Here is a 24,963-nt window from a genome sequence, read left to right on the forward strand (position 1 = left end):
GTATTGGGACAAATATCACTTGGTGAAGTGTGCATAGTGGAACTTCTTCGAGTGTGACATGAGTATTTCCATGTCACCTTCTCCAGGCTATTGTACTTTTGTCAGCAACATGGCAGGATTTAGGAGCATGATGTCTTATTGTTGGGTCATTATGTATGTGAGAAATAGATGTCTGCATGACCTTGTGTGGGATCTGTGGGAATGCATTTGGCCTTGGCCTACTATTGTATGACAACAGGTAACTGAGGTTTGCTCAATGAGGGTGATGGAGTCTCCTACTTGTTGAATGGGTATTGTGATTGCACAACTTCAGCCTTGCACTTGTAGTTGTCTGAGATCCCTGATTTTCCTGTGAGCAACTGTTGACAGTTCAGATGATATGCATGCATATGGGATGGCACATGTACAGGCCTCGTAGGTAGAGTTTGTTGCATGGGCCTACTTGATATCAAGGTAACATTTGCTAATCAGAGCTGTTGTTCAAGTGCAATCATGGACGTGTGATTACCCTATTTCTCTTTGTATTTGCAGCATCAGCACCAGCAAGCGAAGGAGACGGGGCACAGCTGAGTGTGGAAGCACCTGGCCACGGGACCTCGGGTTATGACACCACTGAGACAGGGGGACCCAGGGTCGTGGAGGGCAAGGACAGTGCCACGGGGGAGACCAGAACATCCTCTTCATCATTGGATTCTTCCTCCAGTATACACTCACTAGTGGTGGCAGTCCCATTGGGGCATCCCCCTGTATCATCTTTGTCCACCACCCGGTCCTATCACCGCCCCCCACCTGTTGTTCCCCACCCAGTGGCCGTGCCTGCTCACCAAAGAGGTTGGGCATCTCCTTTGCCGCAGGCACCTCCTCCCCAGTCCCTGTTACCTCTGCTGCCTTCAGTGAGGAGGCTAATGTCCTCCTGAGAGTGGTTCAGTGAGCCACTGTGAATGCCATCCAGGTATTGGCAACCCAACGCCAACAAAGAAATACATTCCTGTAAGGCATTCATGGTGCAATGGCTGGCCTACAGAGATCTTTTCATGCTTTGGCCTCCTCACTGACAGCAGCCAGTCATCCCCCACCTTCTGTCCCCTCTCCACCTCCCTCCTCCCAATCCAAATCCCCCCTTCCCCTACCTACTCAAAGCACACACACCGATCTGCACGCATCCACCTCAACACACAAGAGCAGCACACACAGACACAAGCACCACAAAACACACCGATACGTAAGCAAACAACAGACACTCACAGACACAACAACAGTCACCACTTCCCCAGACACCCCCACCACCCTCAGCATTACACACACAACATCAAGCATACCCACAGGCACCACCACAACTGTCAGTGAAACGCCCAGCATACCCCCATCCACCACACCAACAGACACTGAGACATCCACCACAAGCACCATACCTGCAGACACATAAACCTCCACCACATCCAGCATACCTGCAGTTACCACCCCAAAAGACACACAGACATCCACCACTCCATCCCTGAGTACCTCTACCTCCCAGACATCAAGACACACAAACACACTCACCTACCTAACAGACACCAACCAAACACAAGCATACCTCCCAGAAGCACACACCCACAACATCCACACCAACACAGCAGACAACCCCTCTCTCAAACTCCAAATCCCCACCCACTTCCGCTGACTGTCCCCGTGACCCTAATAAAGTTTTTTTGTTTGACCTTGCCATTTCTTCTGTTCCCTCTACCCCCTTTCCAAACCCAAGAGGCCCCCATCCACCTCCCAGCCCCTCCCTTCAACCTCCAATGCCTCCCAGCCCCTCCCTGCCAGCACCCATACCTCTCCCCCAAAGAAGAAGCCCACCCTTCCCAAAAAGCAGACCACCCCTGCCAAACCCCAAACCACCCTCTCCAAATCTGCCCCTCCCCCAAGGGATGATCCCTGAGGTGGCAGTTAGAAGTAAATTGACGGCACCATGATATGCCTGTGCCAACACACATGGCCGGGCCAATGGCTATGGACTTTTCATATTTATCATTTAATAAACACAAGCAGTTTTTTGGGGGGGGTATAGACTTGCCCTGCAATTCCTTTTCTACCTTTATGTTGTTCCTGAGTAATTTGTGTTGTGTGCCTACAGTAGTGTGTGTTTCAGCCTGCTTGATGATCCACTTGCTGTTGTTTGCAGTATCTGACTTTGTGGGCAGTGCTGGTGTCCTCCAAGACAAGGGTATATGTTGCGTGTATGGATAAGTGAGTGCAAATACGTTGTTGGTGTTGTGGCATTGATTGCTGTTTGGTATAGTAAGTATTTCATCTTGTGTTTTCCAATGTGAGCATGTATGGTGTTAGACTCGTCCCCCTGATATGGATTATGTATTCATCTGATTTGTGACAGCTTTAGTTTTGTTTGTGCAGACAAGAAGTGTGTTCACTTGTGCTGCCTTTGATTTGCATTTGACTGTGCATGAGACCATGGAGCAGTGTCTACCCTGCAGCTACTTCATTTAGAGGTATGTCCGATGCAGTTAGAGTTGTATGTGCTTTGTTGACTTGCACTTCCACATTGTGCAGATAGGCATGTCATTTGGGTCTAGTATTGTTTGTCCCTGAGATACCTCAGGGGTCAGTTCCTGAGCAGTAGTTGTTTTATGGGCAGTTGCAAGGTGATATGTGTCCCAGTGCAACCTCCTTCCCCGGGTATTCCTGCCGGCTCCATCCCTATCGTGCAGATATTGTTTGCATTGTGAAGTATATTTGCCTTTCTTACTACTGTGCATCCCATTGTCCTTCCATTGTGTTGCAATGTGGGTGATGTGTGTATCCAATGTAGGGCTGTTTAGTGGGAGTGTTGTTTGTGTTCCATGCCCTATCCATACATATATTTGTGAATGTGACGACAGTCTATGGCATGTGTGCAATGTGAGTGTGTGAGTGGTATTTGTAGAAGTGATTTTTGTGTATTGTTGGTGTTGTGTGAGACAAGGTTATGTACACTTCTCTGTCCCTGTCCCTGAGATGGTCAGACATGTGTTTTTGTTTAGTGTTGCGTGCAGTGTGAGTGATCTGCCCAAAGGGGGTGTATTGTGACTGTTCATGTGTCCTTCTTTGTGTATTATTCCAAGCCGTGACACAATGACATGTGTACTTGGTGCCTGTAGTGTGACGCCCATATCATGTGGACGATGGTGCAACGATCTGTTATTACGGTTTATAACACAGGTAGGCGGGTGTACTTAAGGTCAGTTGTGCCCAAGGCAGCATGGATTTCATGCACTTTTAATGATCTGCAGCAGCAGCAGCAGCAGGACTTTTGTGATTGGCTCCATGGCAGCCCCGGACGTGTAAGGCTGTCTGCATGTGAGTGTCTCCCTTTATAGTCCCCGTTTATGCCTGCTGGGACGGAGTGGTTGGACCTCATAATGTGTCTGGTGGAAACACAGGCTCCGCTGGCCTGTTTGTGCAGTCTCGTGACCCTGGCGGCCTGTGCTGCCTGGTGTTGCCGGCAGTATTTGCTCCACAGGCCAGCATGACTCGTAATCTGGCGGTCGGACCACCAATGCTGCCACGGCAGTCCACAGACCGCCAAACACGTAATGAGGCCCTTAAATTAAAAACTAGCAGCTTATATTTTAAAAAGGCTAAAATGGCTTGGGATGTGCTTTGATCAGATGACAGTTGTTCACCTCCATGGAGGAAAGCAAGAAGTGCCTAATGATGGAGCTGCCTCCCGCAAAGAGGCTTGGGCTAACCTCATTATGATTCTTCTGACAAACGTTCCACTCAATTCCGCACCCTATAAGACAATGGAAGACAAAAATGCTACAGAAGGTGTGGGAAGAGAACCCTGGTACACCACTGGGCTGCTGGAAATAAAGAAACAAATTACCAGAGAAATGAGAAGACTAGCAGCGGAAGCAAAGATTGGGATGAAGTCAGAAAAACTGCAGCTTACAACAATGAGGTTATTATACCATAAAGAATGCTGAAAGACCAAAAACCAGCCCGAGAGGAAATATGGAATAAGCTCCTGTATGAAGCTGGCTCTGTATATACTATAACAAAGTGAGATACACTGTGCACTGTGTCCAGGGGTTCCCCAGAGGCTTAACAAAGGCTCAAGTAGATAATACTAATGCTCTCTTTTGTGGTAGTGTGGTCGAGCAGTTTGACTTATCAGAGGGTACTGCAAAGCATTTGTTGTACACACACAGACAATAGAAGAAGCACACCTCAATGACTTAATTCCAGACCAATGGTTTTCATGTATCAAAAATATATTTTCTTAATTTATTTTTAGAACCACAAGATTCAAGTTGCAGTTAAGTACTTCAATAGATGCGTATTGCACACATGTATCAACAGTACTTTGTTTGAAATCGATAAGTTATACAGTTTTTTAATTATTGGCAATTATCTGTTTTAAAAATGACACTGCAATTCAGAAACAGTTCCTGGGGAAGAAATTTTAGAGTGTTTTACGGGTAAGTACAACAATTACAGTTTCAGTCTCCAGGTTTTAGGAAGTCCACCGGATGGGGTTCAAGTTAACCCCAAACACCCACCACCAGCAACACGGGACCGGCCGGGTGCAGAGGTAAAAGATAAGCAAATTTAATGTGGGCTCCTATGGAGCCTGAGGGTACTCGGAATTCGGTCTGCCTGCAGGTAAGTACCCGCGACTCGGAGGGCAGACCAGGGGGGATTAGAAAAGCACTGTAGGGGCCACAGGTCGGCACCAAACTCACACCCTCAGCATTACAGGGGCAGCCGGGTGCAGGGTGCAAACAGGACATTGGGTTTTCAATGGTGGTCTATGAGGAGAACCAGGGGGTCTCTCAGAGGCTGCAGGTGAGGTCTGGGGCGGGGTGTCTCTGACACACCATCAGTCGGACAGGGAGGAGGACTGCCTGCTAGACGTGACTGCACCAGGTGTCGGTTTCTCCAAGACCTGGGGGCTGCGGGTGCAGTGTGTCTTTAGGTGTCAGATATCTTCGTCCAGAGCTTCGCGGTCAGGGGGGTCCTCGGGATTCCCTCTGCAGGTGTCGTCGTGGAGGGGTGGAGAGGTCAACCCAGGGCAGGCACTTGCTCACATTCGCCTGGGAACCCTCTCTTGCTGGGTGGACCACCTGGACACGGGCCATGGGCGTCGTGTGTACATGGGTCAGGACTCACACATCTGGAGTGAGGTGGGAGTCCTTGTTTGTAGGCTTTCTTAGACAGAGCCGCTGTCCTCTGGAGTTCTTGGTCCTTTTGGGTGCAGGGCAGTCCTCTGGAGTTAGAAGGAGATCGCTGGTCCCGCTGGACGCGTCGCTGGTCTTTTGCAGGTTCTTTGAAGCAGGACACAGGCCAGTAGGGCTGGGGCCAAAGCAGTTGTCGTCTTTCTTCTTCTCTGCTGAGGGTTTCAGCTTAGCAGTCCTTCTTCTTGTTGTAGGTCACCAGGAATCTGGTGAGCTGGGTTCAGGGAGGCCCTTAAATCCTAGATTATGGGCATTTTGGGGGTCAGAGGGCAGTAGTCAATGGCTACTGTCCCTGAGAGTGGCTACACCCTCCTTGGGCCCACTCCCTTTGGGGAGGGTGGCATATTCCTATCCCTATTGGTCCCTTTCCTCCAAACCAAGATGGAGGATTCTGCAGGGAGGGGGTCACCTCAGCTCTGGACACCTATGGGGTGGTCCTGGCAGGGGTGGTCACTCCTCTCTGTTTTCCCTAATTTTTCCCGCCGGACCTGCTGCCAAAAGTGGGGCTTTGTCTGTGGGGGCGGGCATCTCCACTAGCTGGAGTGCCCTGGGGCACTGTAATACGAGGCTTGAGCCTTTCAGGCTCACCACCAGGTGTTACATTTCCTGTAGAGGGGGAGGTGTGAAGCACCTCCACCCAGGACAGGCTTTGTTATTGGCCACATAGTGCACAAAGGCACTCACCCCATGTGGTCAGAAACTTGTCTGAATGTGGCAGCCTGGCACAGACTGGTCAGTCCCTCGCTAGCAGTGTAGATAACAAACAGGGGGCATCTCTAAGATGCCCTCTGTGTGCATTTTTCAGTAAATCCCACACTGGCATCAGTGTGGGTTTATGGTACTGAGAAGTTTGATACCAAACTTCTGAGTATTCAGTGAAGCCATTAGGGAGTTCTGGAGTTTGTGATGACAAACTCCCAGATCATATACTCAGTATGGCTACACTGCACTTACAATGTCTAAGAATAGACTTAGACATTGTAGGGACATATTGCTAATGCAGCTGTGCTCTCACCTGTGGTATGGTGCACCATGCCTTAGGGCTTTAAGGCCTGCTAGAAGGGTGACTTACTTATGCCACAGGCAGTGATTTGTGAGCATAGCACCCTGCTAAGGGTGCCATGTTGACTTTGTATTTTTCTCCTTACCAGCACACACAAGCTGCAAGGCAGTCTGTATGTGTTTGGTGAGGGGTCCCCTAGAGCGGCATAATACATATGACAGCCCTTAGAGACCTTTCCTTGGCCACAGGGCCCTTGGTACCAGGGGTACCTTTTACAAGGGACTTAACTGTGTGCCAGGGATGTGCCAATTGTGGAAACAAAGGTACGTTTTTAGGGAAACAACACTGGGGCTAGGGCCTAGTTAGTGGGGTCCCAGCCCACTTTCAATGAAAGTTGGCACCAACACTAGGAAAAAAGCGGAGGGTAACCATGCCAACAGTGGTTCATAGCGCCACATGTTATGTTATGTTATAATGGTTTATATAGCGCCTAACTGCCCAACGGCCTCGTAGCGCTTATACTGCCATAGCGGTGACATACTGTTTATGTTTATACGAGGGATTTAAATTTTAAATAGCCAAGTCTTCAATTCCTTCCTAAACGACATCTCTTGAGGGTTTACTCTCATCTTGAGAGGGAGATTATTCCAAAGCAAAGCGCCTTGGTATGCTAACGATCTTCCTCCCCATCTGGCTTTCCTCGTTGTTGGAATTATGGCCAGATTAGCTGAGGAGGATCTAAGTGGCTTGGCTGGAATGTAAACCTGTGCCAGTGTTTTCAACATTTCAGGTCCCTTATCAAATATGGATCTATGAAAGTGGCACAGGGTCTTAAACTGGATCCTTTCCGCTACCGGGAGCCAGTGTAGGGAGGCAATTCCTGGCCGTATCGAATGTTGTTTAGGAATATTTAGTAGCAGACGAGCCGCAGCATTTTGTACCCTTTGTAATCTATGAATTACATATTTCGGGGAGCCTATAAACAAAGCATTGCCATAGTCAATCCGAGCGCCTATCAGTGCCTGGACAACCATTCTTCTGGCTGGGAATGGTAAAATAGTTAAAACCTTCCTCAGGGTCCTTAGCAGAGCAAAAGCAGTTCCTGCTATTCTCTTCGCATGTTGGGCCATTGAGAGGAGAGGATCCAGCCAAACCCCTAAGCTTTTAATGAGACATTTAGGGGGTGGAAGGGTAGGCACCCCTCTCAGTAGGCTGAGATTGGAAGGGGGAATTTTATTTCCAAAAAACATAACCTCCGTTTTGTCATCGTTGAGCTTTAATTTACTTTCAGACATCCAGGTTGCAACTGCTTTCATACAAGGACCTAGTGCTGAGCCCATATCTGGGCAGGCCTTGGAAAAAGAGACTATCAGTTGCGTATCATCTGCATATGATACTAGATTCAGTCCGAAAGGCTCAACTATACCTGCTAGTGGCCGCATATAGATGTTGAAAAGTAATGGACTTAAGGCCGAGCCCTGCGGAACCCCACAGCTACTGAAGGTGCTCCTAGAAATATACTCTTTATCGAGTACCTAAAATGACCTCCCATATAAAAAAGAGCAAATCCAGTCTAACGCGGTTCCAGAAATTCCACATCCTCACAATCTGTCTATGAGGATTTTTAGATCAACTGTATCGAAGGCCGCACTTAGGTCAAGGAGGACAATAGCGGTTTCCATACCTTTGTCCATCCTTTTCCTTGCTTCTTCTGTAATGGCAATCAGTGCGGTTTCTGTGCCATGTTTAGGTCTAAAACCCATCTGGGTCGGGTGTATACGTTTATTTTCTTCCAGGAGCGTGGATAACTGGGAGTGTACGTGTTTCTCCGCAAGTTTGGCAATTAGAGGCAGTAATGAGATTGGTCTATAGTTGCTCAAAATCTTAGGATCTAGATTAGTTTTCTTCATTGGGTTTTACGTGCATACACTTTCGTATTCTGCCTGACTCTGCCTGTTTGTGATGCCTTTCTGTACGCCCTCCTACAAGTGAGGCGTTCTTGTTTGACGCTGCCTGACTTGCATACGTGACAGTGCGCAGATCGTCTGCTGAGCTCCGTCAGTCACACTGCGGATCGCGGTGATTCGCAGACTTAATCAAGGATACCAAGTTTGTTTTTAGCAACAACATGTTCTATTTCTATATGGCTGATGGTACTTGATTTTACTTTGTCAGAGCGAATCACGGTGATTCGCACACCATACTATTTTTACTTAAATACTGTGTTTTTGTTGTCTCATAGAGTGGATCGCGGCAATTCGTACACCATACTATTTTCACTTGAATACTATGTTTTTGTTGATTCACATCGCGGATCACGGTGATTTGCACACCTTACTATATTATCTAAGAGAAAAAGAATTCAAACAGCGCAGTTGTTTTAACATTAAGCATGTCTGATGTTCAAGAGGTTTCACCACCACCAGCATTTTTAGATATGCCAGGTGAACCTCCTGTTAAGTGGGATGTATGGTTTGATGTATTTGAAATGTATTTAGCTACTATAGGAGCCTTAAGATTTAGTGCAGAAAGGAAAACGTATTCTTCTTCAATTTTTATAGGGTTTGAAGGTAGATCTGTCTGCAAACACCTACTTGATGTACCGGTACAAGAGGTTCATAATGCTTTATATGAATATGGAACAGCTATTTTGAAATTGAAGAATAGGTTTGACAAGCAACCCAGTCTTATATACTTGAGACATAAATTTTTCAAAAAGAAAACAAAATGAAGGAGAGGAAGTGAGGTCATACATTTCAGTACTACGTAGACTTGCTTCTGTTTGTATATTTGAAAATTTCACAGACCAACTTATTAGAGATCAGTTTGTGTGTCAATCTGAAAACAAATTAGGCAAAAATTATTAGCCATGAGCAATCCAACTTTTGAAGAGACTATCAAGGTAGCAGAAAGCAATGATATTTCACAAGTCTCCTTAAAGGAGCTTGATGATAACACAATTGAAATGCTGAAAGCAGCTGCAATCACAAAGCCTGTGCATAATGGGCAAGACCAAACAAGAGCTTTAACTCGGGGTTCAACAATACACATTTGTGCTTTCAGTGTGGTAACGCTCCACATGCAAAAGGGGGGAAGTGTCCAGCAATTAATGTTTTTTTGTAACTATTGTAAAAAAATTGGGCATTTTGCTACAGTGTATTTAAAAAAAAGGGTACAAAAGAAATCCACAGTTTGTGTTGTGGAATCCGAGAATGAATCAGAGCCTGAAACTGTTTCTGTGGTTGATGATGCTAAATAAGACAATTATTGTAAAGGACTGTGCTGATCCTATCATAGAAATACACGTAGGGGACAATGTTCTTAAATCAGTAGTTGATTCTGGTTCTTGAATCAATATGATCATACAATCTTTATGCAATGAAACATAGGGTGATAGACCTTTAATACTACCTGATTGTCCTCCTGTCTCATATGAAGGTCGTAGAATTGAACTATTGGGTTACATTGAGGATGATCTAGAATTTAAAGGTAGAAGGATCAGAGCTAAGATATATGTTGCTGTGAAAGGACTTGACATCCTGAGGTGGTTTCACCAGGGTTTATTTGGCATGGTATTGAAACCTGGAGCGAAATAACAGGTTGTAGTAGTGGATTGTGAGGGGAAAGTCGAAAATGGAAGGTCAGGTTTCATTCTGTGTTCAAGAATCGTTTAGGTAACCTTTGTGGGTTCAAACATAGCATTAAAATCAAAGAAGGGGTATTCCCACCAAACACAAACTAAGGAGTGTTCCTTTCAGTATTAGGGAAGACTTAGACAAGGAACTTATTAAGTTGTGTGACAATGGCATTATTGAGGCCATTGAGTCCTCATTATGGCTTTCACCTTTGGTTGTAGCTCGCAAAAGGGATGGACAATTAAGGGAATGTGTTGATCTTATGTCCTTGAACAAGGACATTTGGGTGGACTCACACCTGCTACCAAAGATCAGTGATCTTTTTGCATGTCTCAGGGGTGCCAAAATATTTTCTAAACTCGATCTGGCCAGTGCTTATCATCTTGTCGAACTTCATACTGATTCAAGTCATTTCACTGTGTTCATTGCTCATATAGGAACTTTTCAATATCGACGCATGCCTTTCGGCTTGGCCTTCGCAGCTTCAGTCTTTCAAAGAGTCATGTATAATTTGCTTAAAGAGATTGAGGGTGTACTTGTGTTTCAGGATGATGTTCTGGTCTTTCCTGACAAAGAAGAAGCTCATGAAGCAATTCTCCAAAAAGTATTAAGCACTTTTCAAAGACAAGGAGTAGTTCTGAAGACAGAAAGGTGTAAGTTTGGGTGCACAGAAGTTGAGTACTTAGGACACATGATTTCAGCGGAAGGAATCAAACCGAGACCAGGTTTAGTTGATGCAATCACCATTACTCCTCCTCCTACAGACAAGACAGAGGTTAAATCTTTACATGGTTTATGCAAGTTTTACTCCAGATACATTTCAGACTTTGCTACCAAGGTGCGTCCTATTTGCAATTTCTTAAAGAAAGGAGTAAAGTTTGTGTGGGAGAACAAGTGTATGAAAGCATTTGAAGAAAGTAAAGTGGTGCTAGGTCAGAGTGGAGCTCTCAAACATTTTGACCCCAAACAGTCATGCTGTATTACTGTTGATGCCAGTCAAATAGGTCTAGGAGCTATGTTAACACAAGAAGTTGATGGCTCTGAAAATACAGTGGCTTTTGCATTTAGGGTACTCAGAGAAGCAGAACTTCAATATCCTGTTATCGAGAAGGAACTATTAGTGTGTGCATGGGCCAGTGAACGGGCGGCCTCGATCAAGCCGCCAGGCGAAGCAACCTACGACGTGTCGGGCAACCCCGACACGTCAGAGCCGCGTTCAGCCGTTCCCATAGAAACGGCCTCAGCGTCCTGGGGGCGTTTCCCTGTTTCCAGGGAAACGCTCAACGCTTTCCGGGCCCCCGGCCAAGAAAAAGAGGAAGTCAACATTCAGGAGGACGAGCGAGAAGAAGGACAGACGGAGACCAGTGACCGCGCAGAAGAGCAGACCGGGACGAAGCCGGGAGACGGATCCACAAACCACGAAGAGGAAAAGGAGAGATCACCTCACGGAGCACTGGAGCCGAGGAGCCCAGAAGCCAGCCACGACCCCAGAGGGTCGTGGCTTACAAAGGTACGGTCCTTATTAGGGAGAACAGACCGGAAAGGGGAAACCACACGGGGAAAGGGAACTGGGAGGAACGAGAGGGAGGAGGAGGGAGGAGGAAGGAAGGGGAGACTCTTTAACTAAGTAAGGAGCCTGACTGTCCCCTTTGGTCTGGGAGCACAGTGTGTCTAAAACAAAATACACCACCATGTTTGTGTATAGTGCACGGGTGTCTCTGCCCTCCACCTCTATACCCCACTTGCCCTTCCCCTCTTCCTACTTGAAAGATAAACCCCAGGAAATAGTTAATTTACTTACCTTCGGTTTTCTCCTGTTTTCTTGCCGGTCTTCTCCCAGGAGCTGCTCGCGTTTCTTGAGAACGTTGACCTGAAGAACGAGAAGAAGAAGAACGACGAGATTAAGGAAGAGAAGACTCTAAACGATAGACATTACAGATACTTATCAAAGGTGAAACCAAATAGAAAAGAAAATAAGAGATAAGAAAAGACACTAGAACAATAAATCTCTATTTACTCACCCTATTACGCCGTTTCCAGTCTGGTTTATACCGTCTAGCCTGTCACAGGGCCATTAAAAAGTTTATATTGTAATTTGGGAAGGTGTTGCAAGTTGTTAACTGATCATAAACCCTTAGTCAATATACTGGGCAGTGAAGTGAATAAGTGCTGTACCCCCAGAATTCTGAGGTTAGTCTCAAAACCTTTCCAGTATCAGTTTGATATTGACTATATTACAGGAGGAAAGAAAGGAAGAACTGACTATTTGTCACATTTTCCTCGATAGAAAGAAGATGAGGCAGTAGAATTTTCTGATCTGGGGGACTGAGATTGTGAAGATTGTATGGTAGCAGCATTGGATGTACCTGACATGAGGACATGCACAGAGAATGAACGGATGCTTGCTATGACAAATGATATTTTGCAACAAGTTTGCGAAATGGTTAGAAATGGGTGGCCCGTGAGAAAATGTTGTGTCCATTGTTGCAACCTTACTGTAAAGTAAGTAGTAAGATTTCTATTGAAGATGGAATGTTATTACGTAAGGATAAGATTATTCCACCACATTCAGTCAGAGTGGATATTATCAAGAAGGCACATGATGGCCATTTGGGTATGTCCCTTACCAAGCGCCGTATGAACGTATGAAACATTCTGGTGGCCAAGAATGGATGTGGAGGTGGAGGTGGAGGAGGTAATTGGCAATTGTTGTGTTTGTGGATTTGCTGATAAAAGTTTGAAAGTGGTTACACCTCCTCTTATGCCCATTGAGTGTCCAGACAGGCCATAGGAAAAGTTAGGGATTTATGTTATGGGACCTTTTTATGCGTTATCTTGTGGTAATAAGTGCATTTTGGTGTTGATGGGTTATGTGTCTAAATGGCCTGAGATGAAAATTGTTAAGGAACCTACCACTAGTGTAGTAGTTGATTTGCTTAAGAAAACGTTTATGAGAGAAGGTTTCCCAGAGACTCTCATTTCAGATAATGGTACTCAATTTGTAAGCCATGTTTTTGAAACGTTTGTGGAATCTTGTTGCATTAAACATGTGAAAAGTTCTCTTTATCATGCACAAAGCAATGGTTTGGTGGAGAGGATGAATCGGGTTGTGGGTGAGTGTATTAAGTGGGCCAAAAATGGACACCATGAAATAGAGAAGTCTTTAAATAGTATGATTTGGTTTTACAGGACTACACCTCACTCTTCCACAAAAGTCTCATCTTTTGAGTTATTAAGGGGAAGACGTTTTAGACCATAGTGGATGGCAGAGTGGTTAAAAAAAGAAATTCTGATGTGACAAGTTTGATGTAGGTGGTAAGAGAAAACATAAATCAAATTCCACAAAAACAAAAGAAATGGTATGTCACCAAAAAGGGTATCAAAGTAACACCTTTACAAGTTGGAAATATGGTTCATATTAAGTCACCAATACATTTAAAAACGGGGAAGAGTAAATTTGGGAGACCTGTTAGAGTTTTGAAGATTCTTGGCAATGCCATCCAAGTTGAAGGAGGTCATTGGTGGAATCTTGCTAAAGTTGTAAAGGTAAAAAGTTGTTGTCAAGCTGGTGATCCAGAAACTGTACAAGTTGGTGTGAAAAGACCCAATGAAGAAAATTATGAGGGTGAGAGGAATAATAATACGAAAAGGAGGCAGAGTTTAGGAAACATAGTCATTCCGAGGAGCTATTGTGAATAATTTTCGTTAGTATATTTTGCTATATTTTTATATACGTTTTTGTATTTATTTATTGCTATGTTTTTATCTGGTCTGTTGATGTTATGTTAAGTGATTTTTTTTTTGGCATGAAGAAGGGAAGATTTGTTGTACTGTGATAATTACTGTGAAGATGTGATACATTCTGGTGCTGGGCTGTGAGTAGGAACATTCTTAGAATGTTGATATTGGAAGTGTTGGGTAGTTATTGTTTCAATTGAAGATGCTCTGAATATTCTCTGACTGGGCTGCTCCCCAACCGTGTAGCCTCTACTAATAACCCAGTACTTATCTTCATCCGGTGGTCAGAGTACTTACTACAGAAACATCTGGCCACATTACAAGCAAAAGCCCACTCATTAACTCTTGCGTTTAAGCTCCTGAAAAAGAAATTGAACTACCCTTAGCATGGTCACTTGTTAAAGGTAATGGAAGGCCAGCTCATCCCAAGCCAGAGGCATATGGTTTGGAAATTATGCACAGTAAGGAAGACGACTTCCTAAATCAGCTTCAAACAAATGTTTATAAAGTGGTTTATACTCTACCAAAATCAACCTTCCAGCACAGGTGCAGTTCGAATTTGGATTTAAAAATCAAAAGCTACAAAGAACGAACGCCTTCATTAAACTGTGCTGTAAACTGCACGCCTGAGAGTGGGTCTTTGAATAATTTATGCTGGTGTGAAATCATGGCCCAAATAAGGCAAAATCAAGCAAATTCTTGGGGAGAATATCTAAAACAGGCTTCAGAAGAATTAGGTGTCCAGGACCCATAGGACAGTAACGTTGAAAGAGCACCATTCAGTCAAATAACAAATTCTTTAATAAAGCATCATTCACTTTTACAAGACAAGAATTCATTTGTAGCGCGGCGGCACGCCTGGACAGTGATTAACTTTTACAGCAGACTGAAACCTCAGGCGTATATAACTGCCTATTTCTCTCCCGCTAAGAACTTTTATGCTATAGCGATTTGGACAATGGGATACAAAAGACCGCATCCCAACATGGAAGGGTAGACCGACACACCCACCTTGTTGGTTATGCGGATACAAAAGAGTCAATATCTCACATCCTATGTACGTGTCTGACAGTTTTGGAGGCTAGGAAGAAATTACTGACACCACATTTTCAGAAGCTCCACATTTGCACCTGTATGCAAACTCTCATCACATGGCTGTGCGGAGATTCAATTCCCCTGGTTTGCCAAGGAACTAAACTTTTAAACCTGGTGATGAAACTCCTGAGTAACATCGAGATGAAAGCTAACTTAGGTCCAACAACATTCCTTGCATAATGCATCTTTTGCAGAGTTTGCATAACGTTAAAGCACCTCACAGTCCAAGCGGAATGTTTAAATTGTTTAATCTTTGTACAGCACTCCATCATATATAGTCAGCGGAAGGGGTTAATTGTGATTCTTAGCTGAACGGTAGCTATGACAACTGCATGAACTGTTGTTATTTGACTTGACTGATGACAATGCAATTTTGAAACAATTGTTATGGTGAAACATCTGGGCATTTGTGGCAATGTTTTAGTTGTGTATCACATATAAGGGCAAATGTAACACAGAGATTTAGGCTGAAGAGGGATCTACAACATGCCTTATGTAACACACGTTTTGCAGATTTTGCATAATGCTAAAGCACTTTAAAGTTCAGGCAGTACTTTTAAAGTTTTTGTTTTATTGAATGGTAGTCGCTTAGGCTCAGGTAGTTGAGGGAGGGTAAATTGTGACAATTAGTTGAAGGCAGATTTGACAACTGCATGAATCATTGTTTTTATCAAATTTGATGAAACGTTAATGCATTTTAGTGCCGATCCACCTAGGTGGAATATCTGGGGATTTGTTCAGTGGCGTTACAAAACTTCAGGGGCCCCTTGCAAAGTACATGGAACCCCCCAGTAGCCCGACCCACCACCTGCCACTTTGCCCCAACACCCAAAAATCTGGTATATTTTGATGGGAACCCTCCAATATTTAATGAGATGACTCTACATTGTCTTGCTCAACATTCTTATAAGAAAGTGGGCAACACTCTTAACATATAAACAACGCCATTTGTAACATTATTGTCAAGAGCAGATTATTTTATTGCGATAGCAATTAGAACAGTGCCAAAGAGCGGTCCTAATGCCGCAGGAACTACCTATCGCTGAAGAACAAAGAACAACTATGTAGGATCTGAATTTGACTTTACATTGATGGACAATAACTTGAAACATAGAAAGACCATCCCAAACCTGCAATTTTATAGACACATCTGACAATATACACAATGAGTACACAAGATATATCTCAGTATCTTGCTTCCTCCAAGAGAAATAAACTGGTGAATTATCTGCATGTCACAAACTTGCGACTGTCAGGGGTTCTGCATGGTAATAACATGAACTGAGGAAGCAATTTCAATCTCTACCATCATGTCTTTATTAGTAAGCAGGACAATTACAGGCAGGCAAACGAGGCTGAGGTTGAAAACTGCTTGGATGCTTCAGAACTTTGATGCAAATGATTGTTTGTTTGAAATTATATTTTCGGTAGTGTAAACAATGCTAATTACAAGATTTAAGGCGGTCATATTACAGACAAGTGCAAACAACACCATAAATGAAACAGCATGCAGAATAAATACAAACCATATCAGCAAGTACTCAATGAGAGAATCTATACAATCTGTAGTTAGAAAAGCAAAAGGAAAAGTGAAAATACTTTCAAGGTGCTTAGTAAAACAATCAGCAGTCCAGCAATATACAAAAATCAAGCATGTTTTGTAAAACAATCCCACTTTCTTCTTGCATCAAGGTGAAAATACTTTCAAAATGCATGATACAAACAAGTCCAGCAGTGTGTAAAAATGAACCCGGGTTAGTCAAACAATTCCCCCTTTGGTGTGTGCATATAGGCACACATATTTCAAAGCAACTGGTAAACAATAACAGGTACAGCATCATGAAATAATCAAACCAGTTCAGGCAAACAATTCCCTTTTTGAAGGCGAAAATATTTCAAGGTGACAGTAAAACAATAACAAGTACAGCATACAGAAATCAAACCAGTTTAGTGAAGCAATGCCCTGGTTTGGTTTGTAGCATGCAGGTGCAAATATTTAAACATGACTGGTACAACATTAACATATGCAGCAGGCAGCAGCATACAAAAAGCAAACCAGTTTAGTCAAACTAGTTCTCCTTTTGTTTGTGCATGAAGGCGCAAATATTTCACAGTGACTGGTAAAACAATAACAAGCTCAGCAGCATAAAGACCAAACCTGTCTAGTCAACAAATGACCCTTTTGTTTGTGTATGAAGGCGCAAATACTTAAAAGTGACTGGCAAAACAATAACAAGGCCAGCAGCAAAAAAAATATATATATATTTAATCAAATGATGCCCCTTTTGTCTGTACAAAAGAAAGTGTGGGAAAAGAAATGGGCATTTATATCAGCTTAAATTCAATACATTTCTTCTTGCCTGTATAAACGTATCTTCAGAATATTGAAAGTATGATATTAAGGGCAGAATAAATTAGATAGTCGGGTACTGTATTTATCACATTTTTTTAATTAAACAAAACGTTTCTTCTGTACGGAACTCAACAGCATGGAATTAAAATTCTTACTGGTGGTTCAAGTGTCAATGTGTTTGACAATTTCAAATTGGCATCATGAAATGCGCAACAAATAGGGATGCTCGAGTTGCTGAAATTATAAAGGGATGAGATATTTGGAGGGAACGTATCGTAGATTACTCTGAGGCAAGACAGGGTTGGGGTAAAAGTCACCTAAGGAACTGCCACATTGTTTTGGAATGCTCCCCCGAGATAACATTTCAAATCCAACCATGATACTCTTTTAAGGTATTTTTAAGACTAATAAGAGAAACAGAAGCTGGTCACTAGGTAGTTCACCCACTCTCTGCCCCCCTTGCAGCGACCGGAGAGTCACCGGATGGACACTCTTATAAAGATGCATCAATAAATCCAACTATGCTCTGGCAGGTCCGCAGGTTCGAATTTGCCAATATAGCGGGTAAGTACTGTGAGGCTTTTACCGCTGTGGTGGCGCGAGTCCCTCAACAGTAGCAAGCAACCCCGCCCGGGGCAAAATAAAAGCAGCCCCCGGCCCCACCGCAAAGAAGCTATAAGAGAGAGCATAACTGAAGTACTGAACAGCACTCAACACGATAGTGAGCGAGAGGGACTACCAGGTGTCTCGTCGTCTCACTCTCTCTCACTGACTCGCCTGCGACCTGCAGCTTCAGTGGCATCAGAAGACAGCGGCTGGCACTTCAATTTTAGTTTGACTTTGGTCCTAGTGTCCGACCCGGACCCACCAGCCACCGCACCTGCAGTTTACAATTCAGTCACACCAGCTCAGCCCTGCCCCACCCTGAGGGGCTGAAGCCAGCGTTGAAGAGCACGCAGCTGCCTGGCGCGCGCCGCAGACCCGTGCATGCACCAGGTCATTTATGATTTATGAGCGACCAGGACTGAGAGGGTCATTTTAGAACTAGGTCCCAGAGACGGTCCCTGTCCGTGTGACCGTACTGTGCACGCTGAGGGGGACTCCTAGACCTCCGGACCCCCCTGAAGTGCAGGGACTGCGGGGGCCTTTGTTACACCCATTGATTTGTTCAGTGACAAAGGTGAGTGCACTCTGCTGATTAGTCAATCCCTCACTCCTGCTGAATGTACTCAACGTGGAATCCTCTGATGTTGCTCTAATGTGTTATTAGTTCATTAGAAGGAACTGGAAGTTGTGCTAGGGGAACAAGACTCAAATTTCAAGCAAAGCATTTTAATAAATGAAAATAATACGATAGTCTGAAAGAAGGTTCTTATCACACAGTAAAGATTGCTTCTTATGATGCTTGGTCAATACATTTGTGTTAACTCCAGGAGAATAAATGTAGGCACTCAGTAATAGCCTGGGCAGCACTGATGCATGCAGAGCCTTCTTTCTCATTTGTTAGGCTTTATCTTACCAGGTGGACCCCAACTCTAGATATTTGTAGAGAAGTGCACTGAAAATGCTATGGGAACTTTGGAGTAAAACAAGTCAGGTAGGAAGAAAGCCGACAGTTAATTTGTCTAAAACTGATTAGAGAACCTTAGAACGGTATCAAGTTTCAGGATGCAAAGAAGATTTACAGTTCATGCTGGCAATGGGATAATAGCCATTTATGAAGACACCACCTCTGGCAAGAGTTCCTGGAGGTGGCAAAAGAGTGCTTCTAGTCACATGTGAGAACAGGGCAATGCTAGCAGTGTTCTGCATGATGGAAGTGCGTTTCATCAAACAGGTCTCCTTGATCATTAACCAACAATCCCCAAAAAGAGTGTCTCCCTCGTCCCAGGACTTTTCCAAATGTTTAGTTTTCAGGGATACACAACACTGTAACCTCACAGCCCCACGTTTCAAAGAGACCAACAAACATTGGTATAATGGTAGTTTATGGTTCCAAATATGACCATGTTTCATTATTTCACACAGTAAAGGTACACATTACCTTTCACCCACGGAGTGCTATATTCAGACATTTAAGAGGAGAGAATTGTGTACTGATGGTGGTCGGGAGGTCATGAACTAGGGAAGAAATGTGCCTAGTGTGAGGCCTGGTGCACTCACCCTGGAATGTGTGGTCCTGTGGGAGCGAAAAGTGTGAATAGATGCCGGCTCCCAATTCCACTCCAAACACATTCATCCGTCACATATAGCAACACATGAAAAATTAGAATTGCCCTCAAGTGGAAAGGGGGCTAGGGCGAAGAGAAGAAAGAACTACTGCAGCTCTTCAAGGCGTTGTTGTTTTCTCTCGTCCTGTCTCCTGTCTCAGCTTTGTGGTCCTCCCCCAGAGGTGTTCTATTATGTATTTTTTTCTATGCCCTTAAGGGTAGTACTCAGTAGTTTGTGGATTTATCTAACCCCTCATTTCTCATCAAGCAACTCGGTCTAATTATTCTGCCAACTAAGTTTACCTGAAATAACACCTTTCCCCTTCTGATGTTCTCTGCCGCGGGTTTTCCTTATTTGGGAACCTTTAAGGATAACTTATATCCTAGAATCGCAACAAAGGGTTGTTTACACTCACATTGTCTACTGCTTCCATCACAAGAACATTGACCTATGAACATAATATTTTTTTAATCACCTATATTGACCTATGGATTGAGTATGTACTATGCCTCGGACATCATCTGTAAGACAATTATTATTGACTCTTACTCAATATTTAACTGAGAACATAATATAATTTCATTCTATTTTTCCCACAAAATTGCTTATGCCTGGCTCCTGATATCCATTAAATAAGTTATGCATTACATTTTCAATATAAAATTTATTAACTTGCACAGTCACACAAGCCAGAACAAAAGTCCACATAAGCTTGTACTTTAACTAGCTGTAGAACCCTTGGGGGGTTATCATTCTTTTGTCTCACCCTACCTAGGGTGGGGACACAAACTGCATTGGGGGGAGGCTGCGCTGTTCCTGCAGCTCCCCCTGTCCATGGGCACTGGTTTGGTGGTGGCCCCATCTTCCTGGGACCACCACAAGCTGGCGAGGGGCCTAACTCCCTGCAGGTGTTTTGCAAAGCATGCTGGGGCAGCAGCATACTAAATGAGTGGCTCTCCCGCTGAGCCGGGGAGAGCCGCAGTGCCGCCGAAGCTGGTGTTCTGCCGAGGGGGTGCTGGGTCCCACCCGGACACCCCTATACCAGGTAAGTTCTCCCTCGTAGGAGGGAGGCGCAGGGAGCCCACCCCTGGCCGCCCCCACCGGCTCCCCGCACTGCCAGCACCTCTGTGTGCTGCCGCGGGAGCGGCCCTCTTCTGTGGTGTCTACAAGCTCCCACGGGCAGACGCGTGCAGGGCTGCGGTCGGACGGGCCGCCTGGGGGAGTGCAACGGCACCCCACCTTCCTCCGCTACAGCTATGGGGCCCCAGGATGGGGTCAGGGGCCCTGCCTCATCTCCACGGGGAGTGCAACTGCGCTTCCCAACATCATCTTCCTCATGGGGCCCAAGGATGGGGTCCGGGGCCCCTCTGGTGATTTTCACGGGGGTGCGACAGTGCCCCCTGACTTGACTTCTGCTGGGGCCCCAGGATGGGGTCTGGGGCCCCCCCGGTTCAATCTTAACGGGGAGCGCGACGGCGCTCCCCGGCTTCTTCTTTGCTGCCGGCCCCTCCACAGCCAGTGGCCATCTTGCGGGGGTGCGGTACGGCACACCCCCACTCCTCCTTCTTCACGGGGCCCCGGAATGTGATCCGTGGACCCTCCTCACCACTTTCACGGTGAGCGTGACGGCGCTCCCTGACTTTACTTCGCCCGCTCGGGGCCCCGGGATGGGGTCCGGGGTCCCTATCCACCGTGGCAGGGGTGGGGCGCAATGTCCCCCCCATCAAGTTGAACTGGCTATGCTTCACGGGGCCCCAGGATGGGGTCTGGGACCCCTTCTTCTTCCAGAGGGGGAGTGCGACAGCACTACCCCCGCTCCTCATCTCCTGGGGCAGCCCCCGGGCCCTGGCCCACCCCGGGGGCACAGTCTGGAGCAGCGGCGGAGCCCCACACGCTTCATCTGTGCCTCTCTGAAGGTCAAAGGTCAGAATCCTTCTTCCCTGGATATCTTGGGCCCCCAAGGACCGATTTTCATGATTCCAGCGTCCTTTCACTCCTGGTGACAAGCCCTTGCCACCAGGAGCACTCTCCTTAGGCCTCCTGGCCTAGAAGGGTCTCAGATTATAAGGAGCCAGTCCCACTGACTCCCTGCGCCAGCCTTTCCTCTGGGTGCCCTCTCTTCCTTCTAGGCAGCGTGCTCTCCTTGCGCTAGCCCAGTCCTTCCCCCAACTAGTCCTCAGGGGGGGGGGGGGGGTAAAGGGGCCAGCTTGCCTGGCTTGGCATTCACCTCGCTGGCCTGAAGTCCTTCAGGGGCAGAGTCCCTGCCTCAGGGCAGTCAGGGGGTTCTTCCTTCCAGTTGTCCATGACGCCCGTCTGCAGTTCCAGTGTCCAGCAGTGAAGCACAGCCAAGAGAGCGCTCTCCCCTATGCAGGACCTTTTAAGTGGGGGCAGAAGTGTCCAGCAGGTCTGCACCTCTGGCCTATCCAGATGTGCCACATCACTTCCTTTTGCCCGTCCCCTCCTTCTTGCACAGTCTTCTGTGATAGCTCAAAATGGCATTATCCAGGAGTTAGTTGCCACATGTGCTCTGAAAGGTTCAGCTCCTCCTCACTGACATTCCTCTCAGGGCCTCTCCAGCCTGCTCCTGGCACGGAATGACAGCTGGCTGATTGATGCAAGGCCCTGCTCAAACAACTGGACAGAGCAGTAATTGGGCCTAATCCTGAGCGGAGTCAGAGAAAGATGACATCCCTGGATGACCCATAAGTTGTACAACTATGCTCTTGTAACCTACTGCATCATTCTTTTCTTACAGGTTACAGTGTACCTGGGTGTGACTCTGGTCTCGGTGGACCCCAGAGAACTGGAGTTGCACCCTAGGCCATCCTTCCCCATTGACATTTAATGCAGTATCCCCACAATGCAAATACATTAATCACACTGACATTGGCATTTAACTGAGTGTCCCTACCTCACGTGTGTACACCCCTCTCATGAGGCCTACTCCAGGTCACCACCCACTCTGCATAGTTCCTCCTGCACCAGGCTTACCTAAGCGCAGTTCTTGGGCTGCGCACACCAGGAATCCTCCTTCCACAGCCCTCACATGGTTGCACATCCATGTGCACACATGATCACATGTAACCCGCCCGGGGCCTCCTGCCCTTGCTGCACCACAGCAGCCTTTCCTTAGCACGGCGGCACCGACGGTAAACACGCGCAGTCCATTTTACCATGAGTTTACTGTGCGTGAGACCCCGCATAGGAGGCTCCCTCACAGTAAAAGGTCAAAAACCAGGTGGTCAAAAAGTGAAAAATCATGGCAGACCTGATGGTCAGAACCGTCCTCTAACACAGTACTTCTAGTGCCAGTTCTTCCAGTGCAAGTCAGCTGCTGCATTATCTTCAGACTCTTCAAGCTAGTCCACCCATCACTCCACTCTTCAGCAAACAACTGAGCCTCACCAGTGGGACAAGTGGTTAGCGTACACCATTTGAATAAATAGTGTTTTTACACATTTTCTTTAAACTCTAAACAACTTTTCTTCTCTTAAGCAGCATCATTTTTCTATGACACTTCTATTTTTACTCAATCCTGCCTGTGAAAGTTGGGTGATTGGAATGCCTTCACACATGGTTTACCACACTTAATCCACAATTTTGCATACTTAATTTATGGCAGATATGAGCTAGACTGAATGGATTTAAGAATTTTTGTGAATGTTATTACCTTTAAGAGAATGGTTGTATTAACTTAAAAACTGATAACACAAAATATGTACACTTAATATTTGCATTATTCAGCCCAGTATTTCTTATGAACATTGGGTGTGCCCGCTGGATAACTATTTTATGCCTAATTTTTCAACAACTTGAAGTTATCACTAACATTTTTGGCATAACGTGTGCCCTCATGAGTAACTTACATGACATATCTTATTCACTCATACGTAACTTATGCTTATCTTACTCTCATGCATATTTTCAAGAGTGCATAAGATACATAGAATGCGTGAGAAATGCATGAGTGAGCATGGTACACCATCATCAACAATATAATGCCCCTAAAATGCATGTGTGAGTAATCAATATAATTTAAAGAACTAAAATAAAAAATACTAGAAAATGTATTTTCAATAAATTAACATTTACATAGATTACACCATTGATAATACCTTATATTTGATACTGGATGATATCTAGATATAATGATGTAAGCTATGGCATGATAACTAAGTTATACATAAAATTTTAAGTAAACATTAAGGCCCTGATTCTGACCCCAGCGGTCTCAGGGTCGGCGGGAGCACCGCCGACAGGCCGGCGGTGCCCCGCAGGGCATTCTGACCGCGGCGCTTTGGCCGCGGTCAGATTTGGAAAACCGGCGGTCTCCCGCCGGTTTTCCGCTGCCCTTGAGAATCCTCCATGGCGGCGGAGCGCGCTCCGCCGCCATGGGGATTCTGACACCCCCTACCGCTATCCTGTTCCTGGCGGGTCTCCCGCCAGGAACAGGATGGCGGTAGGGGGTGCCGCGGGGCCCCTGGGGGCCCCTGCAGTGCCCATGCCAATGGCATGGGCACTGCAGGGGCCCCCGTAAGAGGGCCCCACTTAGTATTTCAGTGTCTGCTATGCAGACACTGAAATACGCGACGGGTGCCACTGCACCCATCGCACCTTCCCACTCCGCCGGCTCAATTCTGAGCCGGCGTCCTCGTGGGAAGGATGATTTGCCCTGGGCTGGTGGGCGGCCTTTTGGCGGTCGCCCGCCAGCCCAGGGCAAATCCCAAAATACCCTTAGCGGTCTTTCGACCGCGGAGCGGTATTTTGGTGGGGGAACTCTGGCGGGCGGCCTCCGCCGCCCGTCAGGGTCAGAATGACCCCCTAAGTTACAAATGTATTGCAATGCAGTATGATATGAAAGAAGTTTTTATAATATCAATTATATTTATATTTAATTAAAAAATTTAAAAGTCAGGAAAGTTACGCAACAAGGTACACAACAATGTGTAAGATAACCATTTTCTTACAACTATTTACAAAAGTTTAAGAAGGCACTTACAAGCTTTTCTGAATACCAAACCATGTAAACAATGTAAAAAATGTAACATAAATGTAACTTAAGTGCTCACACCTGACACACTTAAATCTGTTATTAAGTTTAGTAAATCACCCAGTGTATTGAAATATTGTATATTCATTTTACTTATTTCTGTTTATTTGGTTACTGTTTGTAATTTTAGTTTTAGTTTTTAAGTGTTGCATTACATGAAACCTATTTTTATGAAATATTGCACTTTAATGCGTGATTCTGCAAAAATGTTATTAGTTGAGATGAGATTTATGGATGTGGAAATATCATTTGGTCCTTAATGCTTAGCTGGAGAGGAGGAATGTGTAAAACTTTTATGACTTCTGTTAAATGTCCGTAGTATGTTTTAAAATGAGGTATTATGTTTCTGTATTTGTATTTATGTTTCTTGTAGAGCGCATTCAGGCCAGTGGTATCGAAGAGCTAAGCAGGTAAGAGAGGCCAATGCAATTCCGAGATCTAAAGTGAGAACAAGCAGGTCTGGAGTTGCTTACAGAAAGGAAGAAGCAGTGAGATTCTTCTAATTTTTATAGGGAGCGAATTCCATAACTTAGCTGCTACTGAGAATGCCCTGTCTCCCCATTTTACTGTTTTGCTCCTCAAGGTTTGTGCCATCTTAAGGTTAGATGATCTTAATGGGTGACTGGGCATGTACCAATTGATTGCTGTTCTCAAGTATC

General features: G+C 45.3%; 1 long non-coding RNA gene across 1 annotated transcript in view; it reads right to left on the reverse strand.

Annotated features, from left to right (window-relative positions):
- Positions 1-24,963, reverse strand: part of LOC138302191 (uncharacterized) — a 90,705-nt gene that overhangs the window by 36,113 nt on the left and 29,629 nt on the right. Inside the window, exon 2 of the long non-coding RNA XR_011205327.1 lies at positions 11,659-11,727. This is a non-coding gene — a long non-coding RNA (uncharacterized lncRNA). The remainder of the gene's footprint in view (positions 1-11,658; positions 11,728-24,963) is intronic.

This window comes from Pleurodeles waltl, chromosome 6 (genome assembly GCF_031143425.1).
Source record: "Pleurodeles waltl isolate 20211129_DDA chromosome 6, aPleWal1.hap1.20221129, whole genome shotgun sequence".
In the NCBI taxonomy this organism is placed as follows: domain Eukaryota; kingdom Metazoa; phylum Chordata; class Amphibia; order Caudata; family Salamandridae; genus Pleurodeles; species Pleurodeles waltl.